This window comes from Hemicordylus capensis, chromosome 1 (genome assembly GCF_027244095.1).
Source record: "Hemicordylus capensis ecotype Gifberg chromosome 1, rHemCap1.1.pri, whole genome shotgun sequence".
In the NCBI taxonomy this organism is placed as follows: domain Eukaryota; kingdom Metazoa; phylum Chordata; class Lepidosauria; order Squamata; family Cordylidae; genus Hemicordylus; species Hemicordylus capensis.
The window spans coordinates 385,305,328-385,329,494 of NC_069657.1; the positions used below are offsets into that span (position 1 = coordinate 385,305,328).

Sequence of the window (24,167 nt, forward strand, 5' to 3'; positions counted from 1 at the left end):
TCCCCATGAAAGTGGGGTATAGGGCCAAATGTTGGTCTACCAGCAGGCTATTTTCATATGTTAACTATACCTAAATATAGGAAGATTTGTACTTCTGCTATATTTAATTGTCTTCCCACAGCCGTTAAAGATTGACATCTTAAGAAAAGCCCTCTTGAACTAAGATTGTGCCCTATGAGCTGGAGCTTGTTGAAACTGCAGAACATGTTTTGATGGAATGTATTCTTTATGATGATATTAGGGGGGAAATTATTGCTCCACTTTTGACTGTATTCCCCGGTAGTACAAGAGGCTTTTATGTTGTATATCTCCTATACGGTTCAGATAAATCAGTAACTGAAAATACAGCCAAACATCTTGCTGCCATCATAATAAGATCTCAAGCAGTTAAATAGGATTAAATGATGAAAGTTTATTCTATATTTGGATATTATATTTATTTGGATGTTATTGTCCGATATAGGCATGTCCCATAGTTGGGGAAACATACCAGCAGGGATTCTAACCGGCAACCTCTGGTTGCTAGTCAAATCATTTTCCCGCTGCGCCATTAGGTGGCTACCTAATGGTGGATAAGGCAGGATATAATCCCTTAATTAAATAACAAAAGTCACCACTGGCTACTGCATCACAACTGAGAGGGGAAAGGAATTCCTGCCTTCACTTTCAGGCACCAGGACTCGATCACTGGGTGAGCAGATGATTTCTAACTAGAGAGCTGCCCCTGCAGACATCAGCAGCCTGTGGCCACAGCTGGACCACCCTGCAAATTCCTCACTGAGTTGTGATCCCTTTACACAAAAGCTGCTGTAATGCTTGTGATAGTTCTTGTAATGCTAAGGAGTGCAGGAGCACAATACACCTCCCCCAATATGATCACCACCCCGGTGATTCAGACTTTGTGATAATTTATCAGAGTGTTTTCCTGCACTTTATCAGTTGTTTTCTATTGCCTGTGGATTTATTGTTTTTTAACTTTCACGGAAGTATTTTGGCTTTTGCATGGATGGTAAGGATGGGAACTCATCCTTCTCTTATCATGAGGCCAGTTTAGAGCAGAAAAGGATTACTCCAGCTGCTGCAGCACCTCCCAAAAATAGAGCGGAGCTGCAGGTTGCCAGGGAACTTCCCTCAACAATACAAAACAAATCTTACACAGCCACAGTGAAGGCAAATGGCAAGTGTTAATCTGAGAATAGGGCAAGATAATCTGTCCTGAAGACTTTTTACTTGGATGACAAAACCACACACAGTAATGAATACTACGATAACTATCCTGTTCTAGGCCGGGGTTTGCTGGGTTCCAGAAGCTCAAGATCAATGGCTGAAGAGAGCCAGACCAGGGCAGGAGGACAGAAAGGAAACAGGATCAAGATTTGTTCCTAGAGTGGGATCAGGATTTGGAGAGCTCAAAGTGTAACAGTTATGAGGCTGTGTGCAGGGTATCCACCAGGAATAGAATGCTGGCAAGGGCACCTCCTCTGGGTATGGCAGAAGGGGCAGAGCCAGTGGGGCAGGGGATTCCCACCCTGACTCATCCCCCAAGCTGCTTGAGTCATTCCAGCTTGGGCCATGACAACTGATTGATTGATTGACTGATTGATTAAGTACTGTCAAGTCGATGTCGACTCTTAGAAACCACATAGATAGATTCTCTCCAGGATGATCTGTCTTCAACCTGGCCTTTGAGGTCTCTCAGGGTGCAGTCATTGCTGTAATCTAGTCCATCCACCTTGCAGCTGGTCGTCGTCCTCTTCTTCTCTTTCCTTCAACCTTTCCCAGCCTTATGGACGACTCAAGGGAGCTGGGTACTAAAATATATGCATAAGGATGCCTAATACCCAGACCATCATACAGAGGTCTTTTAGAGGGACAGACTGAGTTCCATGGATAGCTCACACACAATTTCAAAAACAGCATGTAGGAATGCTTTCATACAAACTGAATTAGGAAAATGTACAGATCCACAGAACAGACATAACATAAACTGATTCTAAGATTTTTCCTGTAGGCTTTGTCTATTCTATCCTCCTCCATTATTAGGAATGAAATCTTTTGCACAGAATGTAGTTTTTATTTTTTGCTTTTACATTCTCTTGTGTTCACTCTCCAACTGATGTAATACTTCTTTCCTTTACATTTTGTTCCACAGAACCAGCATAATGGATATTATTGTACGGTTAACCTGTAGCAAGAAAGATCAGCTTGGCTGATACAGACTTTTTGTTGTCATTTCCTCGCATACTCAGGCAGTTCTTATACAGTTAGCTCTACAATTTTCTGACCTGAAATCAGAAGGAAACTGGGCAAGTAATGTTTCTCTTTTATTAAGCAGGAAGAAAGCAACTGCTCGTATTCAGCTCCAGTACAGTGTCCATCCATTGGCTGTTGCTGTCTACCTTATGTTACTTTTTATATTGTGAACCCTTTGGGGACAGAGACCTTTATTCTTATTTGATCTATATAACTGACTAACATGGCATATCACATCAATGATTACATTATTATTATTATTATTATTATTATTATTATTATTATTATTATTATTTTCCCACATAAACTGCTTTGAGAACTTTTTTTGTTGAAAAGCAGTAAACAAATAACAGTGGGGGAAAATTCATGAAATATCTGGACTCCACCTTAAGTGGCATAGCGGGGAAATGCTTGACTAACAAGCAGAAGCTTGCCAGTTTAAATCCCCACTGCTACTATATCGGGCAGCAGCGATATAGGAAGATGCTGAAAGGCATCATCTCATACTAGAGGCAATGGCAAACCCCTCCTGTATTCTACCAAAGAAAACCACAGGGCTCTGTGGGCACCAGGAGTCGAAATCGACTTGACGGCACACTTTACCTTTACCTAAACTGCTTTCAGAGATAATTTTCCATTACATTGAATCTAGTTAGTGTTCGCAAACCCAGTATTGGAAGCAGTAGAATACAACCATATTCATAGTTATCGTTATATACCTTTTCTATCAAGCATCAGAGAAGCAGTTCACAAACGCAGTGTCTGATCCCAAGATGTCACTATGACCATAGCACTCTGGTTTGGCTAGTCAGACTACTGGGTGGGAGCTGACGTATCAGCTCCTCAGATGTGGTCTGCCAATAAATGCAAGTGATGCTGCTGCTTCTTGCCACCCAGTCCCCATCCCCTCCCAGAAATGGGAGAGGAAAGAAAGAGATCTTCTCCTGCTGACATGGTACATTATGCCTGTCTTCCCTTCTGAGAAAAACAGGAAGCCAGATGAAGTCAGAGGAATGACAGCAAAGAATTATTTCTCCTCATGCCACTGTCTCCACATCCGTCTGACAAGAAGGACAGAGGGTTTGGTAGCTAAGGGGCCACATGTCATCCCCCATGGTGCTAGTTAGTAGTCAATAGTCCATGGGCTATTAGCTACTAACCCCAACCTAGTGAGCACTACATTTTTCCTTCTTGAAACCTGTGTGAATTTATTATATTGAACTGAAATTTTCCATGAGAAAATAATTTCCATTATCCTAAAATAAATGTAATGAAATGATGGAGAATTATGGCTCTTGGCACATGCCTATCGTTCTTATGTCTCTTTTTGTTCGCAATTAAATCACCACATCTGCATTTATGCTATTAAATATTCACTTCCTTCATTCCAGTTCTGGTTCTAGAACATCTTCAGAATAGCCAGTATTTTCTATAAACATAACCAGATCTGATAGTTTTCCAAGTGCAAGTTTCTAGCAATGTTATCTAGCATTACCAAGTTCATAGGCCATCTGCAGAGGCCTGTGATAGTTCCATATGTAGCCCGATTTAGCTTTTTGCTATATACTTTCTGGATTCCACCTTACATACTGTGTATTCCTATTTATTTATTTTAGGATTTATATCTCACTTTATCACAAAATCTCAATGCACCTAATGGTTCAACATAAGACAAATCAATAAAATGTTAAGCATTCAGAAAGAAAAAACAACATAGCAGATAATTCAGCAATCAAAGAAATGTTGGTTTAAGATGAGAACTAAGGTGTTTTGAATTTTAATGAGTTTGGAAATTTGAAGTTATGACTGATAGGATGAGGACAGTTACTCAAAGTAGTCCCATTGAAATTAAAAGGACAAATTAGGCAATGCCTGATTCATCCTAATTTCAATGGGACTGCTTTGAGTAATTATCCTCATCTTGAGTAATTGTCCTCACCAGTGTGCCCATCTTAATTTCCACAGCACATAAACTGTGTACAGTCACATATATTATGCTGACTTTAGAAATTAGGCTGCACACACCCAGACTTTGTCTTGGTATTTCAGCTCAACATTGGGCTGGGGAGGAATGTTTCCAGATAATAATTCAACAGGTACAACTCTGTCAATAATACACTTTTGTATACTATTACAATTAATATTTATTACGACTACCATTTATATACCACTTTTCAACAAAAGTTTCCAAAGTGGTTTACATAGAAAAATGTAAATAAATAAATAAATAAGATGACTCCCTGTCCCCAAGGGGCTCACAATCTAAAATAAAATAAGGTAAACACCATCAACAGCCATTGGAGGGATGCTGTGCTGGGACTGGATTGGGCCAATTGCTCTCCCCCTGCTAAATACAAAAGAATTACCACTTTAAAAGTGCCCTTTTGCTCACTTAGCAGGGCTTGAGGTGTTTGAGATGACACCAAGATACCTCTGGTCACAACGCTGTTGCTGGCCAAGCCGCCTACCCTTGCCTCATGGATGAGCCACTCCTGGGCAGGTGCTGCTGTTGTCATTGCAGGGAGCTCTGGAAGCCCCTTCCTTGTGGGAGAGGGTGTGAGAGACAGCAGTGACATGAGTCTCTTGTAAGGGGGAGAGGCAGCATCTGTCCATGGACAAATTTGTGCCATTTGTGGATGGATGGACTAGAAGGTAGAAGAAGGTAGAATCAACATGAGAGACTCATGGTGCTGCTATATAGGCCCTTAGCCAAGGCTTGACTTGGACAATCCCTTTCCCCACCACCCCTGCATGAAGTGGTGACTGGTGAGGTGAAACCACCATTGTCTACTGGGTGGCAACTGAAGGGGGAAGGAAATTCCTGCCTTTACCTTCATGCACTGAGAGACGATGGTGGAAACAGGGTTCTGCAGCCAAAATCATGCTCACGCATGGCTTTGGACTGGAGAGTTACCCCAACTGTCAACAACTTTAAAAGCCTTTTCTAAACACAGCTGACCATACACAGAGAGCATGCAAGCACACATCTAATAAAAACCAAGTCTATTTTAAGAATGTTTTTTTTTTCATACAAACCTTTACTGCTCTCAGTCTTAATGAACTATTATCTGTCAGAGAGAAAAGGCTTACAAAAGCCTGTCCCTTGCTTATGCTTATCAGATCAAATCCAAGGTGGTTGGATCAGATGTTAAGCATCTGGAATGAAATAATATTTTTACTAACGAGGATTAGCCCACACAGATCATTCAACCTGCTTTTGAGGAGGACTTGAAGCTGCTTATCAGGGGTTTCATGGGATTAACTGATAACATATTGTTATCAATATCTGGTTCTTCATTGACCTATAGGAGCCTGACTAGAGAGTTAAAGAGAGCATAACTTCTGAATAAGTACAGGTGGCCCTCATGACCCACGGTTCTGAAAACCGCAGCTCCTTGAATCCATGGATGAGTCGTAACAACCCAGTTCTTTATTTGTGGTGTGAAAATAGGTTAAAATTCATCTATTTGTGGTTGCAGAGTGGATGGAAATGACTTCTGGTGTCACTTCTAGCTGCCATTTTAGAGCACAGAGCCATTTTGTGGCTCTTTCTTTTTAAAAAAGGTTTTTTTTGCCAAACATCCAGCTTATTTGGGGTGGGGGGCATTTCTGGAGCCCTGCAGCTGTGGAGTGCAAGCTACTGTGCATTTCTACTCATATTTCTGCCCCGCTTTCCACTGTTTAGGCATTTTAAGTATTTTTTTCTGATCAGAATCTAACCCCCCGATTCCCATAAAGGTTTCATTATTCATGTTTTCTGTATTTGCACCTACAGGCAAGAATAAAATCCCCAAGCATGAGGGCCACATGTATTAAAATTCTGGGTCATCACTTATTCACCCACTTAGGTAACTATTTCAAACCCATTGATGAAGTGTGCTCTGGTCTATAAAAGCTTATGCTACAATTGATTTGTTAGTTTTCAACTAATGCAGCCCACAAAACTGCTTCTGCTGTGACAAACATGGCTATGCTCTTGAATTTGTCTCTTGATCTGAAATCTTATGTCTTGATTCTTTTGACCCTCCTGAATTTTATAACATAGCTGTCACACAAGGTAGCACACAGCGTCTGAGAATGTTCTTTTTGCAGCTTTTGTGAACAGACTCTTCTGAAGCTTCTCTATATTTAGACTTGTAACTGAAGAGATTTCAGTCAGAGTACGGCAAATGTCTGGGCAGAGGGAACACTTTGCCCTCTGCGGCAAAAGGAGATATTCCAGCTGATCCTTCTTTCCCTTCCATGCTGTGTGATTATTTACACCCCATCAGAATGAGGTTGCCTACTGACTATAACAGAATGGTAAAGTGATAAATTATGCTGTCAAGTCGATTTTGACTCCTGGTGTCCACAGAGCCCTGTGTTTTTCTTTGGTAGAATACAGGAGGAGTTTACCATTTCCTCCTCCCATGCAGTATGAGATGATGCCTTTCACCATCTTCCTATATCACTGCTACCCAATATAGGAGTTTCCCAAAGTCTGGGAAACATACCAGCGGGGATTCGAACCGACAACCTTCTGCTTCTTAGTCAAGCATTACCCCACTGCGCCATTAGGTGTAGCATTGGACATCTTCTGTAAATACAAAATGGGGAGGGGAGGTAGATCACAAACTCCCCCTTCAGTTGCCACCCCAAATGTACAAATGCATGCCAATCATTACCAAAAGTTTCAGACAATGAAAAAAGAATTCTATTGGATGTTTTCTTATGAGTGATAGCAAATGATGACCCAGCAATAGTATGTAACACAAATGCTGCACCAATACAAGCAGTTCAACAAAAGGTAGTGTTAGGCCCAAAGTAGACATGATGTCACATATATCATTGTCTAGGTAGGGGTTACAGTAGCAGCCAGAAGGCTCTCCAATCCAGATCAGGACTGTGGCGCAAAGGCATGGGAGGTGTTTAAGCCTTGACATTTACAATGCTTACCTGCTGAAAATCCCCTCCTGAAGTGCCTGTTTAAGCCATTTGCTACACTGGCACTTTCAGGGTTAAATAGCTGCTTTAGGGGAGTGGGGAGGGGCAGGCTTCCATGTGGAAGTAAAGCATCAAACGTGCCACTACCTTTGAACTGTGATCCCAAGCAAGACTGTTGTCCCACACTACTGCTTTTTAAAGCAAAAACAATCCCTTAATGCATTTAATGTTATCCCTAGTTTGGCCCTCAGAATTTAATATTTATTGTTGAATTGTTCTGCTTTGAGCCTTGCATTATATATGATTGATAGGTCTGTTATTATGGTGTCACCATCTGGGATCATCTATAATATAGCATTCCATTGTTTTTCATACCTGTCATTTTATATTTGGGTTGATTTGTGCAGAACATGCTGATTCCAAGCACATACAGGAAAATTCAAAGGTAAAAATTTAATTATTTAATATTTCCAATTTCTCAAACCCAACTTCATCTCTTTTCTTCTTTCTATGTTAGTGTCTTTCATACATTGTGAGTACAAGGAGAAGGGAAGATGCAGGTGAAGGGAGCTGAACATTCAGCTGAAACCTAATTGTTAGATCTGGAGGAAAGTTGCAATCACTTCATTGATTGGGGAAAAATACATAATTTTTTGAAAAATGTATTTCACTCACTTATGTCCCAGTGTAGTATCTGATGAACAACTTGTTCAGTTATGTTTAACAGAAGCTGTTATCAGGTGTGCTTTTTTTAATCTGAAGCAACTTTTCAGAAGCAGCTCCCCACGCTGATGGACTTTGCTTCAGAAAGGTAGGTGAAGCTTGGAAATGGCATCCAATGCAGCACAATGAATGGCTGCTGGGGAAAAATAAGGGAAATGAAGAGTGTATACACATCGGTTGCCAGTTTGCCACAAATGACCTGTTTCTTCAGCTATTTTCTATTTCTCAGGCAAACAGAGAGCAAAGATTAATCTCAGGTCACATTTGGGCTGCCATTGGACTCTACCTCTTTACCACAGGGCTCCCCCCCCCCATTTCCCAAAGGTTGGCAGTGTTGTGACTTCATCAGGCCCCACCTCAGAAATTTCAGGGTTTTAGATGCATCCAACTTGGCAAACCTGACACAGACACACACTTTTTGGATTATGGCTAGATGGACAGATATGGTATGCCCCAGAAAGTAATTTCTATGCCTTACATTGGATAAAGGAAATATAAATTTTCCCAGTGTCACGTTCAGTTTTTGGTTTCAACATCTGACATCTTTTTAGAACCATCAGAACCTTATTGGTTCAGGCTGTAGGGCCACCTAGTCTAGCACTGTTGACAACTGTGACCAAGCATAGGAACATGGGAAGCTGCCATATACTGAGGCAGACCATAGGTCCATCTAGCTCAGTATTGTCTACACAGACTAGCAGCGGCTTCTCCAAGGTTGCAGGCAGGAGTCTCTCTCAGCCCTATCTTGGAGATGACAGGGAGGGAACCTGGAACCTTCTACATGCAGGTACTCTTCCCAGAGTGGCTCCATCTCCTAAGGAGAATGTCTTACAGGGCTCACACATTGTCTCCCATTCATATGCAACCATGATGGACCCTGCTTAGCTAAGGGGACAAGTAATGCTTGCTACCACAAGACCAGCTCTCCTCTGGCAGATACCTCTGAGAAACATATAAGCAGATATGAAGGCAATAGATTGCTCTACAGAGCCACATAATGGCGCAGTGGGGAAGTAACTTGCCTAGGGAGCAAGAGTTTGCTGGTTCAAATCCCTGCTGGGATCATTCCTAGACTATGGAAAACACCTACAGTATATTGGGCAGCAGCGATGTAGGAAGCTGCTGAAAGGCATCATCTCATACCGCATGGGAGATGGCAATGGCAAACCCCTCCTGTATTCTACCCAAGAAAACCATATGGATCTGTGGTCGCCAATGACTCAACAGCAAAACTGTACTTTATTTTAGATTACTCAAGCTGTATGATTCCAGCATCTGGCACTGAGAGGTGAATGAAAGAAGCAGCAGCCTGTACAGGCGGGGGGGGGGGTTGTTAAACAAGCCGCAGGTGTAGTTCATTCCCACTCACCTCTCCCCACTCTACTACCTTGTTTTGCCTCACCTCCCCCACTGCTGTATTAACCCAGGTGCATGGGCTGCTCATATGCCTGGGTTAAGGAACCGGGCTAATGAGCAGTCCGTGTACCTGGGGTTAACATGGTAGTGGGACTGGTGAGGCAGAACGAGGCAAGCAGGGCGGGGAGAAGTGAATGCGAATGAGCCTCACCTGCAACTTGTTTCCTGACCCCCACCACTTCTCCTGTACGGGCTGCTGCCACCTCCTGGAGGTTCCATGAAGCTCTCATGGCTAATAGCCATTTATAAGGCTAACATTCATAAACCTGATTAATCTGTTTTTTAAGCATTTAGGCAAGTAGGCATGACAGCATCTTGTGGCAATAAATCTTGGAATTCTGCCATGGACATTGTCTCAGTTCTTTGTGTGGGGCATGCTTGTCGATATTTGGATGTCGCTATGTACTGGCTTGGGGTGGAGTCACAGTTTGTTTGTCAGCTTGGCACTTGCCATCCTGAATTCAGAACTGAGAGGTTCTCCCTCTCTCTGCATAAGAGAGAATGTTTTTGTCAGTAATAAATATCAAACACTTGTTTCTTAGTCAAAGTTGCTTCCTGTACAATTACTTACACACCTGCCAACTGGCCCATTTTACCTGGGACAGCCACTTTAAAAAAAATTGATTCCTGGCATCCCAGATAGGGATGTGCCCAAAGCATAGTTCAAAGAGCAGTTAAAGCACTTTTAGGGAAATTAGAAAGGGGACTTTTTTTTTTAAAGGAGAGAAGGTGCTTACCTGCTCTCTTTCACCCCTTCCAGCTTCCTATCGGGGAGGTGCATGCTCCAAAAGCCCCGCATACTGTCAGCATGCACATGACATCTGCACATGCGCAGGAACCATCTGCACGGTAAGCATGGTGTTGCTGACCCTGCAAATGGTGCCGGTGCATGCACTGACCCCATATGTGTGCTGATGGCATGCGGGGCTTTTTGGTGTGCGCCACCACAGCAGGAAGCTGAAAAGGCCAATGGAGAGCAGGTAAGCATCTGCTCTTATTTTCCTTAAAGTTTCCTAATTTCCCTCAAAGTGCTCAAACCACACTTGGAACCACAGTTTGGGCACATCCTTAGTCCTGGGGAAGCCTGTCAAAACCCTGGTTTTGCTGCTGCCTTCTCTCCCTCTTCCCCCTCCACATTCCCCTCCCCGCTGGCCGCCTCCTGCCTCCCTCCTCCAGCACCTCCGTCTGCGGATCTTGTTGGAAGTCTCATGATAGTCCAAAGTTCACTCTCTTGAGACTTCTGATGGGATCTGTAGATGGAGCTGGAGGAGGATGGCGGAGCCTCCTCATGCCGCAGTGAAGGTACTGTGCAGGGAAGAGTCCAGCAGCAGCAGCTACCTGCTCCCTTCACAATTTGGTTTCTGCAGGTCAGTGGGAAGTATCTTATTCAGAGTTCCCTCTAAATAAATAAATCCTACCCCTGAGCATGTCTGGTGTAAAAAGTAGTGCATTCAGCTAATTTAAGTGGTAGGATTGAGTATGTGTGTGCCACTTCTATTTAAATATTTGCAGAAACACTTGTAGTGATGCCTCTGTTTTGACAAAAACATAGGGATTGCAATATTCATGGTTCCTGCGGTATGATACAATGGTGTCAAACAATGATATAATGGTATAACATGTTATATGTTTCAAGGCCACAATGAAGTTTGGGTAACAGCATAAAGACAGAAGAGAATAAAAAGTTCTTGCTTATCCCCAGCATTACATCACTGATTTGATTTTTATTGTTTTCTGCTTATGTAATGATCTATAATGTCAGGTGCTCTAAAGATAGCTGGTTGGAAAGCAGGAAACAAATGTCCTCTGTGACCCTGCTTGCTACACTTTGTTTATTCTGCAAGTGCTTTCATAATATCTCAGTGAGCTATGCATATCCCAGTGGGTCTTCAAAAAAGTAGCACAGATTGCCTGCCCAGGGATGGGTGGGTTAAAAAATTATGTGTGGCGCATTAATTCCTGTCAGGGAATATGTGAGGATTTCTCCCCACAATGTCCCTTTTTCTCATTCTGAAATGTTGACAGGTATGTACTTATAAAGGATAAGTAATTTCTCTGCAACAGTAAATTGTGTAAGTTAATGAAGTGTTTCCTAAGGTAGTAAGAGCTACCTGAGCTTACCTAGTCCCCATTTAAGCCCTACTCCATTCTTAGTTCAGTGACATTCCATGGCAACAGATTTCTACATATTTAAAAAAAATGGATTAATGATTATGATTAGTGCAGATAAAGTCTCTTTGGAAGACACCAGCCATAACAAAGGCCATATCTGAGCTGTTTTCTATTTCTGCCATACATTTTGTCTTATAAATAAACAAGTCGCAGTTTAGCAGTTTCCAGGCAAAAGAACGCACTGCACGTATTCTGAAAATGCTTTGCAAGATTTTGCCTTTCTCCTGTCTTGCTAAAAACCTGTTTGTCTGCAGAGGTTAAGAGAAATGCTTGATAAAGCATTTGAGATTTTATTCTTAGCAATCTTGTGCTCTAGCATAGATGTTTAAAGGGCAAAATTGTGACATGAGACGAGCTTGTGCAGCATTGACGTCAATGGGCCTGGCATACTCTCACAAGATTGATTTTGGCTCCAGAAGAAGATGGGAGAAAACATTTTTTTCCCTCTCGTTTGAGTGGGTCAGTTTATTTATATTTTTCTCAGTGTAACCCTTAGTACATTTGGAGACTGAATGACTGCCTTTATTACCAGAGACACTGGGAATCTTGGGACCAGCATCACCAAGAGCTACAGCTTTGGCCAGGGAATTCCTCAGGTCACACTCATAGGCTGGAACTAAGCATGGGATGACAAACCCAACACAACCCTGTTATGCCACCAACATGCACAGCAGCAGGGGCGTACCAAGGTTGGAGTGGGCCCAGAGACAAGATTTTAAAATGGGCCCCTCACTGTCTTCCTCTCCTTCTCCTGGCCCCATGTCTCTGCTGCAGGAGATGATTTTGGAAATTTGGACACATGTAATACAGTGTAGCAGATTAACAAAGGACAAGAGACTAAAGTTACAAGGTGTAAACAGCAGCAGAACCAAATAATACAACATAATGAACTTTGTGAAATACAAGGGGGCAATTCATATATGCTACCACAAGACCAGCTCTCCTCCCCTTCTGTGGGTTAAGCTTCTGTTCCAAGCTTAACAATTTTTGTCAGGGCTGTAGCATGGCGGATTAAAAAAAAAAAAAAAAAACCACACACACACACACACACAAAATATTTTTTTTCATTTGGAAAAGGCAGGTGAAGGAATATCCAGGCAAACCACAGCTTAAAATCAGCAAACAATCCAGGATGCTAGCTAGCTCCACTCTTCCCCAACCCTCAAGTATTGTACGCCATTTTCCCCCCATCAGTGAGCGGAATGAGTTTTGTTCTGGGCAGCAGTATCAAGGCAGTGTGCGCGCATGTGCATTATTATGGGCCACTACTGATACAACACACACAAACCATAAATATGGAAGGAAAAAAGTGTATTTTGCAATTCTATTTATCTGTCTTCTGTTTTAATAGTTATGCTGGTCTCTGACTATAATAAAGGATTGATTGGTTTTAGTATCAATTGTATTTGCCATTGGTGGTTAAAAGTGGCCTATAAAAATAAAATAAGAATAAAAATAAATAACTCCCTGTTGCCTATGTTTTGTTTATTTAAATTTGAATTAATCCTTGGTTTCATGCTCTTATCCTGTAAAATATTGATTGCCTGAGTGTTAGTTGCCCCTATAATTAGATAGTCACAATAGGCTTCCCATTTTCTCCCAGATATCCTGGAGACTGGAGCTAACACATGCCTTAGATTAACCAAACTAGCTGCTTGCCAAAGTCAGAATGTTAATTAAGGGTCTTAACTTGTAAACTAATTAATTTGTACGTTTTTGTTCAGAAACTAAAAAGATAGAGAAAGATAGTGAGCTGCCTTCTACTGAGTCAGATCATTGGTCCATCTAGCTCAGGATTGTCTACACAGACTGGCAGTGGCTTCTCCAAGGTTGCAGGCGGGAGTCTCTTTCAGCCGTGTCTTGGAGATGTTTCCAGGGAGGGGACTTGGGACCTTCTGCATGCAAGCATGCCTTCGCTCTCCCCCATCCCCTCAGGGGTATATCTTACAGTGCTCACAAATGTAGTCTACTATTCAAATATAAACTAGGGTGGATCCTCATTAGCAGACAATTCCTGCTTGCTGACACAAGACCAGCTCTCCTCCCCAACTCAGGACTCCAGGAGGAGGAATGGAAGCTGGGGTGAACCATAGGGAAATGAAATGGGGCAAATCCTCTTCTCTTAAGTGCAAAATACAAAAAAATGCTAGAAAAGTCTGCAGAAAGGGGCCTTTTAATACCTTTTGAAAAAAGGCTACTTCAGGACAGAGGCTACTTTATAAAAATGACCAACACTGCAGGAAAGCACATATTCAAGAAAAGCACACATGTAAAACTCTTTCATACACACACAAATTGATATTACTTCTGAAGAGAAACACATGGGCGAAGCAAGGGTGTTGGTTAAATTTTCCTGGGGGGAGACAAACTGAACAGCCAACCTCTGCCACATCCCGACTCACTCGGCACCAACTCGGATGTCCAAAATGCCAGTCAGAGCAGGGGTGGGGAGGAGGAGCACAAGACCCCAGGAGAACCAATCAGGAAGCTCCTTCTGGGAGAGGGCAGGACTAGCAGAGAGAGAGAGAGAATTAACCCTTTCTTGACTCTGCTGCTGCCAAGGAAATGCTGATCAGGATCAAAACTCACAGGGAGTGTAACTGTTCTTGCATGCACGCACACACACCCCCACACACACCCTGATCCACCCCCAGAATGGAGAGCTGAGCTGCTGCCTCTCTGCCTGCTGCTCCTGCAGCTGCAGTGAGTACAGAGAGAGTGAGCAGCAGGGGCAAGCTGCTCAGTCTTGGAACCTCTTGGAGCACAGGGCCGGGGCAACCATCCCTTGGGGACCCCCACTTAGGGCCCCCTCAGAGTCTGTGGGCCAGGAGACAGTCGTCTCCCTTTGTCTTATTAATGGTGCACCCATGCACAGCAGGGATAGGGAAGCAGAAGCAGGCTGGAGGGGTGCTTAACATTTCCCCACTCATTTCTCCTTTTCTACACCCATCCTCCCCTGCCCCCTGCACTGATTCTCAGACAAGTTTCTCAAGAAAAAGTGGCTGTGAGAAGGGGGTGCAAAGAAAAAGTGGTGGGCAGAGGAAGGATGAAGCACCCCTGCAGCCTGCCCCTCTTCCCTGTAAATAGCCCCCAGCCCTGCTTTGCATAACGGAAGTAACTAGAATCCCATCTAGCCCAGTTGTAGAATTCTGCCTTTGGGCCGGATGCCTCATCCGCTCTCTGAGTTTCTGCAATTCCATTAGTCTTATTTAAATTAAAAAAAAAATTTGGGAACAGTTAAAGGAAAATATAGTTGCACATGCACTGGTTTTCCCAGAGAAAAGAGATGTGCCTTCTTGTGTTCTATTTTTATTTAAATGTGTCAGGTTGGGATGGTACGTTGCTGATTGGGATCAGTTTTCAGTTACTGCTCACAAATGCTGGTCTGCAACCTTCTTTCAAATCCTCATAACAACACTATATTATTCTGTCTCCATCCTTCAGGGTTAGCATTTTAATTAACCTTTTTCTCCCTTACACCGGCATAAATAGTAAAACGCTTTCTAAGATATTATCCACAGAATTAAAGTGATGATTGGACTGATTATTTTTAGATCTCCTGCTGATTTTTTTTAGGCCCACAGTTCTTCCATCACGTTGTTTTCCTTTTCTGTCAGAAATCAGGATCTGAGCTGTGTCAAGCGATGTGCACACAATAATTGTGCTTGACCCTTTAGTTGCCATTCCGGAATGTAGCTGCTGCATTCATTAGAGCAGCGCCTTTCAAACAGTAGCTCACATGCTGCTCAGTGAACTGCCTAAGTAATGGGCATGCTCACTAATAGGAACATAGGAAGCTGCCATATACTGATTCAGACCATTGGTCTATCTAGCTCATGACTGTCTTCACAGACTGGCAGCGGCTTCTCCAAGGTTGCAGGCAGGAGTGTCTCTCAGCCGTATCTTGGAGAAGCCAGGGAGGGAACTTGAAACCTTCTGCTCTTTCCAGAGCGGCTCCATCCCATGAGGGGAAGATCTTTCAGTGCTCACACTTCTAGTCTCCCTTTCATATGCAACCAGGGTGCAGCCTGCTTAGCTAAGGGGACAAGTCATGCTTGCTACCACAAGACCAGCTCCCCTCTCCAGACCAGCTCCCCTCTCCAGACCAGCTCTCCTCTCCAGTTCTAATTCTAAGCCCCTTTGAACCCTACTGGCTCAGCTTGAGAAGGCGGGGAGGCTCCGTGGCTACTAAGGAGGGCATCCTTGCATGCCTGCTGTGGCTCTCATTATTCCCAATAGAGATTGTAGCAGGGCTGTGAGGACACCCTGCTGCTTACTCCACTGGGAATAATGGGAGTTGCAACAGGAGTGTGAAGATGCACTCTTTAGGAGCCATGGAGCCTTTCCACCTTTGCAAGCTTGGTCAGTGGGGTTTAAAGGGGCTTAGAAACAGCGTGCTCACCTGTTGCTTAGATAGGTGACTCACTGCACAGTACATGAGTCAACCTTCCTAAGGACCCATGGTTAGCTTAGAAGCTTAGAAGTGGGAGACAAGCCTTCCTGAGTTGCAGGGGAGTAATGGCAGGAGAGAGGGCACGCCCTCAACTCCTGTCTGTGGCTTCCAGCAGCATCTGGTGGGCCACTGTGCGAAACAGGATGCTGGACTAGATGGGTCTTGGGCCTGATCCAGCAGGGCTGTTCTTATGTTCTTATTTTCTTCTCCACTGCAAAGTCTCAGAGGACATTGGATATGTTCTTGGATATATTATCCATTTGTAAGGGGCAATGACAAAGCCTAGCTGGTCTGGACAATGCCCCATATTGTGGATATGCCATAGACTGTGCCAGTTCTGAACCAATGAATTCCTTGCAATGTATCTGGTTTCCTCAGCAGACAAATTGATTTGGAAACTGGATAGGGTATCTGGAAAATACAGCCCTGATCTGTCTAAGCCTGAAGCCCACTTCTAGGGTAACTTAGGATGAGCACTAATTATTCCATATAAATGCAGAGGAAACATAATTAACTGTAATCCAAAGCAAGTTATGGATGCTTAAGGTCCAGTTGAGTTTTTACATGTTTTAATTCTTTGGCATTTCAGAGAAAGAAAGAAAGGAAGGAAGGAAGGAAGGAAGGAAGGAAGGAAGGAAGGAAGGAAGGATATTCTGCTCCCAATGACTTGAGCAAGTCATAATCTCTCAACCTCAATTTCCAGTCTGTAAAATTGAACAGCTGCCTGCATCACAGGGTTGTTGTAGATGCAGGATAAAAAAAGAACTGGACTTCTACAAATTTAAAATTCTATCAAACAAGGCAGAGTATATTCAAATGCATATATCACTTTTATATCCTTCATGTTTTCCAGAGAAGAACACATGGGGTTTTTATTTTAGCCTATACTATCTCATTGGGTTGTTATGAAGATAAGAGTTAGCATAAGAAAAGAGAAAGACAGAGCCTGTGGGCAAAAGTAGAACTAATAAAGGTAGAGGACCTGAGAAAGGAATATAGATGACTGTCTGTAGTCTTTTCCACAGGACTACAGAACTAGAAGACTCCTGACTCACATTCTGAGAAGACAACCTAGCCTTCTCCACATCACAATTCCTCAGCGATGTGACGATATGGGCTATATAAAGCAAGTCAAACCATTCAGATGGTCAAGTTAAGGCAAATAAGTCTGATATCCATAATAAGTGCACATGTAAAGACACAATACAAGGAATTCTGCTGTATCACGTGAATTCTACTAGCAATTTACTGTGGTACAATATTTCATGTTCCCATGCCTTCTCTTGAGCTACTGACATTTGCCAGAGCTGAAACTAAATGAATCTCGAAACTACACATTTACAGGAGCCAGCATTGTGCACCCTCATGAAGTCTGCATCTTTTCATGACAAATCATCTTCTAACTTAATATTACTCACAGCAGCTAAGAGAGGCACCTCTGTATTTAGAGCAGCTGACCAACATTTTAAGACAGAACTCAGGCAGCAAAGGAAGCCCCTGTGCTGGTGCTGCCTTTCAGAATAAAGCAATGTGGCCACTTGTGCTGAGGGTGGGATTTTTGCCAATCTCCTCTTCCCTCTGAAGCACTCTGTGCCACCTGGACATCTGAGGGGGCCCTGCTCCAGGTGCTGACAATGAGAGAGGCCGGGCTGTCATGCACTCGGGACAGGGTCTTCTCTGTTGCTGCCCCCAGACTCTGGAATGCTCTCCCAGTGGCCATTCGTTCCTTGGACTCCATCACGGCTTTTAGAAAGCTTGTAAAGACTTGGCTTTTTACCCAGGCTTTTACATAATCGTTTTTACTGCTGCTTCTGTGTGTTTTTACTTCTTGTATTGTTTTTATGCCTGTTTTTATACTTTTTAGCTTGATGTTTTTATTGTCTTTTTATTGTATGTTTTAGCTTTTGTAAACCACCTTGGGGTTGTCTTTTAACGAAAGGCGGTATATAAATGCAAAAATAAATAAATAAAAATAAATAAATATTTTCAAGTGCGCTTCAGAGGGAAGGAGAGATCGACAAAGGTCTCCCTCCACATGAACAGCCACGCTGCTTTGTTCAGGAACACAGCAGCTTTTGCTACACAAGCACTGCATTAGTCAATATGTCAGCCAGCATATCTATGATTATCAGATGCTGGAGACCAGGGGCGTAGCAAGGTTGGAGTGGGCCCAGAGACAAGATTTTAAAATGCCCCCCCCCAAGTCCAGGGCCTCCGCACACCCCAGGCCCCCAAGGATTTAAGTCTGATATTCCAAAATAAGTATGCTGCCTGCAAATACATTTCACTGAATACACACACACACATCACAATATATAGTGATATACATTGAGTACTATACATTTGTATTACTTTTAATGCCTAGAACACACTAGAAAGATGAATTATTAAAATGGGCCCCTCGCTGCAGATTAGCAAAGGAGACTTTCAACCATGCAGGGTGAACCTATGTTTGTTTTCCCAGAATTCTGAACAAATTCAGTCAAGTTTGATTGCAGGAGGCTTTTCACAGGAGGCTTTTAAAGCCCTTTAAGACACATCTCCTCTGGAATAGAGGTGCTGCATTCACATGTTGGCCAGATTTACCCTGAAGTCCCTGCAAGTTATTGGGGAGCAGTTCACACACAAGAAAAATAAAATAAAATAAAAGCACCACACATGCTTCACAGTTCTCACTCAGACCTTCTGGGTTCCAAAACAACTTGAACATAAGTGCATTTATAAATGAATGAATGAATAAATAAAATTAATAAAATACTGTTCCAGAAGTTTTTGCAATTTTCTGCCATGAAACAAGCCACTTATAGGACTTTTTAGATAGTTTTTTTTAAGTCAGCAAATTTTCCAAGCTGTTTCAAAATAAATATTCAGAGACTTCTTGGTCCCTCCCCCCCCCATATCCAAGCCCTATGGCAAGCAGATCCCTATATATGGGGGGGGGCGGGAAAGGTAACCACAAAAAGGAGTTCACACTCTACCTGGCAAATGCTGGTCTGGGTTAAGCAGGGCAGCAAGGGGTCTTCTGCTGCAGAGAACACTCTGGCTGCCTCCTCCTTCCTGGCTTGCTTGGGCCCTACTCGAGTTCAGGCTTCACTGCAGCCTACACGGAGGCCTCCGTGGAAGCCCCGCCCACCCGCCGATCAGCTGAGAGGCGGGAGAAAAGGAGCTCTTTGCAGCTTGCCTGCTGCTTCGATTGCGGCCAGCAGAACAAGCAGGAGAGACGGCGAAGAGGGCAAGTGGCTGAGAGGCTATGGGGCTGGGCAGGGGGCAATGGGGAGTCACATGAGGTGCCCCTGGGGTGCCCCTCCAGGCAGTGGGGCCCCCAGACAACTGTCTCCCCTTGCCCTATCATTGTTACGCGCCTGCTGGAGACAATTAACAGAGGTTGGCTAGCTCCATTATATCCCACTTGTGAGGGTAGCAGGCTAGCCACTGTTAGGAACAGAACACAGGATCAGAAAAAAAATCTAGCCAAGCAAGTCAAATGTTTGCATTCACTCCTTTATTTTGCATTTAGAGATACCAGGCCAGATATATTAGGCTGATATCAAATACCAGTGGCCCCAGCATTAGCAGAGTGGTCTATCATGGGCTCCAACATCAGATTTCAACTTGTGACACCTACTTAGCACTCCTGGTGTTTGGCTGCTTAATACAATTCATTTGCTTTTTGACAACCTGATCCCCAAGTTATTTTGAAGAATAACTTCCTAGGCTGGCTGTGGGTATAAATTGACTGAGGTCAATTTATGAGGTCAATGATGCCATGCAAAGCCAAAAACAGAAAAGAAAAACATTCTCCTTCCAAGACAATAAGGCTGTTCTCACAAGTAGCCTAACGCGGGCGAGGGCAGCCCAGCCTCAGTTAGGCTGCTTGTTTGCAGTCTCCATAGATCCTGGCATTGATCCAGCATTTCCCCCCAGCCTTTTACTGAGGTTAAGGTGCAAGCACACTTTTAACCCTGTTTCCAAGGTGGTGTGAACCCGGAACCCTTAACCCCGGTTCCAAGGTCATGTGAATGCAAGTGGGCCAAGTGATGGACGCCTACAGCACCCGCCACATGGGGGTATCCGCCAATGAACTGTGCTCATTGTGCACAGTGCATTGTGGGATACATGGAGGGTGGGACTCATTATCCTGGCCTCCAGACATCCACACTGAGTGCAGCAGTGTGGATCAAGTGAGATCGCTGTCCATGCTTTCCACCACCATTAAAGGATCGTCTTGGGGGAAGGTAAGCTTGGCATAGCCTTCCTCACTTCCTGGTTGTGTGCAAAGCCTTATTGTGTTTTGTTCTGCTGCACCTTGAATCTTTCTGCCTATCATAGGCAATGTTGTTTAAACAATCCTGTTGCCATGGCAGGTGGAAGATCACAGGAGTCAAGCAGCTATTTTTTTGCCATCCATTCTACCAAACAGAGTCACTCGAAATTACAGGAGCCTGAAAATTACCAACTGTGTATACTTCATTGGTTGTGAGTTTGCTTTGCATTAACAATACTTCTATCTCCAGGGTCCCAAGTGCACAGTTATGTCAGGGCTGATAATTCCTGCAAGTCAATTACTGTGAAGAGATTCATTTCTGGCAACACTTTATTGGACCCCCTAGATAATCTTCATAATCTTAGTGTGATAACTAGCTTTAACAAACCCAGTGATTACTCCTTTGCATAGCAGTGAATTCTTTGCACAATTTTCATATGGTCTGGTTGGAAGTGTTCTCTTCTGAATAATACACTATGGTGTGCCCAGGATGCAACTGCCAAGTTAAAGTGCATATGAGGGACTTACATTTAAATCCTGGCACAGAACAAAGGCTCTTCATGGCTGACCTCTACACAGCACTCAGAGAGAGGCAGAGATTTTTTTTCTGAAGTGGTTAATTCAGTATTAACATTAAGGTTCAATTTCATGTACACCCAACTCAATAGGTAGTGCCTATTGAGATCTGAGGGAAAAACAACAGCAAGCATTACACAATTGTTTGGCTTGGAGAAAGTAAGAACACAAGAAAAGCTCTGCTGGATCAGGTCAAAGGCCCTTCTAGTCCAGTATCTTGCTTCATGTAAACTAGTGGAGGGCAGTTCCTGTGGAGCTCTCCTCTGACTAGACATCCATTGGTCTCTGAGCCAGGCCTACACAACTTGTGGCCCACTGTGCTAAACATGGCCCACCAGACATCTACAGTGGTCCATTTCTTATCGTTACAGCCTCCCTGGAATTCCAAAAAGCTGGACAGCTGTCCAGAAATTAGCAGGCCACAAAATATGATTGGTGAGTTGTGTTCAGCTTGGGTTCTGTAGGTCTGTTCTAGGCCTTGGCTGAAACAAACCTGGGTATTCCATTAGTGTGACATTTCAAAAGTGCTTACATGGCAGGCTGAACCCCTAATAACTGAGAATGACTGACAAGTATCCGCTCCTTAGTCTCCATCACAGTTTTTAGAAAGCATGTCAAATCGTGGCTTTTTACCCAGGCTTTTATATGATTGTCTCCACTGCTGCTTCTTGTATTTTGTACTGTTTTTATGTTAGTGTTTTAATTTAATTTTTTTAAAATCAGATTTGTTTTTATATTTTTTAGCTCAATATTTTAATGTGTCTTTTTGATAATCTTGTTTTTAAATTTTATTGTGAGCCACCTCGGGATTTTCTTAATGAAAGGCGGGGTATAATTTTAACAATAAAAATAAAAAAAATAAAAATAAAGTCATTCCCACAGTTCCCCTTGAAGCTTGTATATGGGAAAGGTGTGAAGGATAATACCTTTTGATTGTGTGAATGACCACATACTGCCATATGGGCTTCAAACAACAGGATTCAATACTTCTAGAAGCAGAATCTGATAGAATATGAATATTTATTTTTCTACATTTTTACCTGTCCTTCCAGAAAGTTATCTTGGCCTAGGGGCAGCCCTTTTCCCCTCCCTTTATCTTCAGGGGCACCCTAAAAAGCACATAAAATCTACCTCTCTACTAGGACTCTCTACCTGTGCCTCAGCCATTTCTTGTCCGTGCCCTCTCTTCCCTAGCAATGCTGCCAAACATTACCAAGCTAAGTTGGATATCAAATCTGCATTTATTAAGGTTTATTAAGCTTGCCTCCAATAAGAGACAAACATTATATCCCCAAAGACCTTCTCCAGCTCAAATTTTAATCCAAGCTAGACAGGAACTTAAGTCTTGCTTTTCTCAAAGCATCCGCCCAGGCTTTTCCTTTCTTAGTGCTTTGGCAGCAGGAGAATGCAAGGATATCTCTCTTCTGCCTCCCCTCTCAGATGCTGGCATGTTGTGATAGCTACATGGGAGATGCAAGGAGTGCTTTTTCCAGCAGATCCATATCACCAGCTCTAGAACTGCAGGCATTCCTTGCATCTGGCACACAGAATGCCAGGCATCAGAAAAGAGAAGGGAGAAAGAAATGTCCCTCCATGTCCTTGCAAGAGCAACAAGAAAGGTGAGGGAGAGATGGGGCTAGTGGGGAGGCAAGATGGAGGATGGGCAGGTGAAAGAGAAGTGTATTGGGCATTTGGGTGGGGCTCTGGGAAGGATGCTCACTCACATCAAGGGGAGGTGCCACAGCATCCGAAACAGGCTTAGGGTTGGATTCAAAGAAAAAAGGGTATGTTTTTTTTCTAGTTGGGGTGAATAATTTGGAGGCAGTCTAATTTTGAACCTGATTGGGTGGGAGGTCACCTCCCATCATTAAGCATCACCACTGTTCATATTCATGCTGTCATATTTATTTCCTAGCAATGACCACTTTCTATATTAAACAGGAACACACTCAAAGGTTATTCCCCCAACCACTGTGTTTGGGGCTGGGGAGGGTTGCGGGGGAGGCAGGCGTGCACCTACCTTACCCCACAAGACCTCCTTTCCCTCCTCACCATGCTGCTCATACACCCACATGATTCCACTGCAATTGCAGCAGTACTGCAATCTGGAGGCCGGAGAAAGGAAGCCTGGCTTCCAGGAATCCCGCAATACACCATGCAAGCAATGTTGTGCCTTGTGGAAATGCTAGAGGATGGGTCATTCCTTTCCTTGGCCTCTATCATTTACATGGCTGCCCACCAGGGGCAGAGCCAATATTGGGTGAACAGCTTCAAAGAACCCAGGCTGCCGCCTCTCGTGGGCCGCACCTCATGGCCCCAGACACGCCCCCCGTGTCAGACATCAGATGTGGGGGGCATGATTTAACTCCCAAATGGGGCTGTGCAGCCCTGTCTGGGAGTTAAATCAGCCAGCGTTGCATTCGCAGTGTGGCCGGAGTGGCTCTCTTTGCCTTTAAAGGAGTTAGGGTTAGAGCACAATGCAGCGGTCTAGTCTTGCAGTAAGATGACTTTGAGTTTAGGAAAAGGGGTTCCAGTTCATGAAGAGAGCATTAAATATTTTATTAATTCATCTCGAATGAAATGGTCCCTCGCTAAACCTGTGGGAAAATAATGATGAGTTGATTTCCTGTTTGCTTGTTTTGGAAAACTGCTATGGTTTCATGGGTTGCATTTCCTTTCATATCCCTTCATATATTCTACTGGCAGCGTGATTTCTGTCTAGAAGGCAACCCACACAGGTGCCTTTCAGCATGGGAAACCAAGTTTGTGCAACTTGGTAGGCTAGCCGGCAGAACTCAGCCCTGTATCCAGGTCCATTGTCAACATATCACTTGAAGCTTATTTTGTGCCCACATTCACATTGGCCCACCTGATGCGCAATGCTCAGTCGTCTGGCACTGCTGAGCATGTGGGAGGCAGCCCCAGCGATGTTACGCAAGAGCACAACCATGCAACTACTTAAAACGGTACACTCACACTTGCATGTACCACTGAGAGACCTTAAAGGTCAAGTTGAAGACAGATCATCCTGGAGAGAATCTATCTATGTGGTCGCTAAGAGTCGACACCGACTTGATGGCACTTAATCAATCAATCAGGTTATTGACTTTCCCAGCTTAGTCAGCTGACTGGGCAGAAATGCACCGCTGAAGGTTCACCTTGGCATGACAGTTTCTGAGTAGGAGCAGCATGTCTGCCATGGTATTTTTAAAGGTCCTTAACCAATTTTTATTACCACCAGTGAAGGTTCCCTGGGAAGAGAGAGTGCGTGATTTGGAGTCTCTTTTGGACACTGAAATGACTACTTCCAACTCTGCATGCCACCAGTATATTGTGTAAAGCATGTATCGGACTGAACAACCTAAGCATGAGGGTGGCAGTATCAGC

At 43.6% G+C, this 24,167-nt stretch overlaps 1 protein-coding gene across 15 annotated transcripts in view; it reads right to left on the reverse strand.

The window, feature by feature from the left end:
• The window catches only part of RGS7 (regulator of G protein signaling 7), a 281,681-nt gene that overhangs the window by 92,333 nt on the left and 165,181 nt on the right, over positions 1–24,167 (reverse strand). Inside the window, exon 1 of one of the 15 annotated variants that reach the window (XM_053301021.1) lies at positions 18,919–19,019. The exons of the other annotated variants lie outside the window; for them this stretch is intronic. The gene's annotated coding sequence lies outside the window, so the exon portion shown is untranslated. Of the gene's footprint in view, positions 1–18,918; positions 19,020–24,167 lie in introns of those variants that run through there. 15 annotated transcript variants of the gene reach the window in all.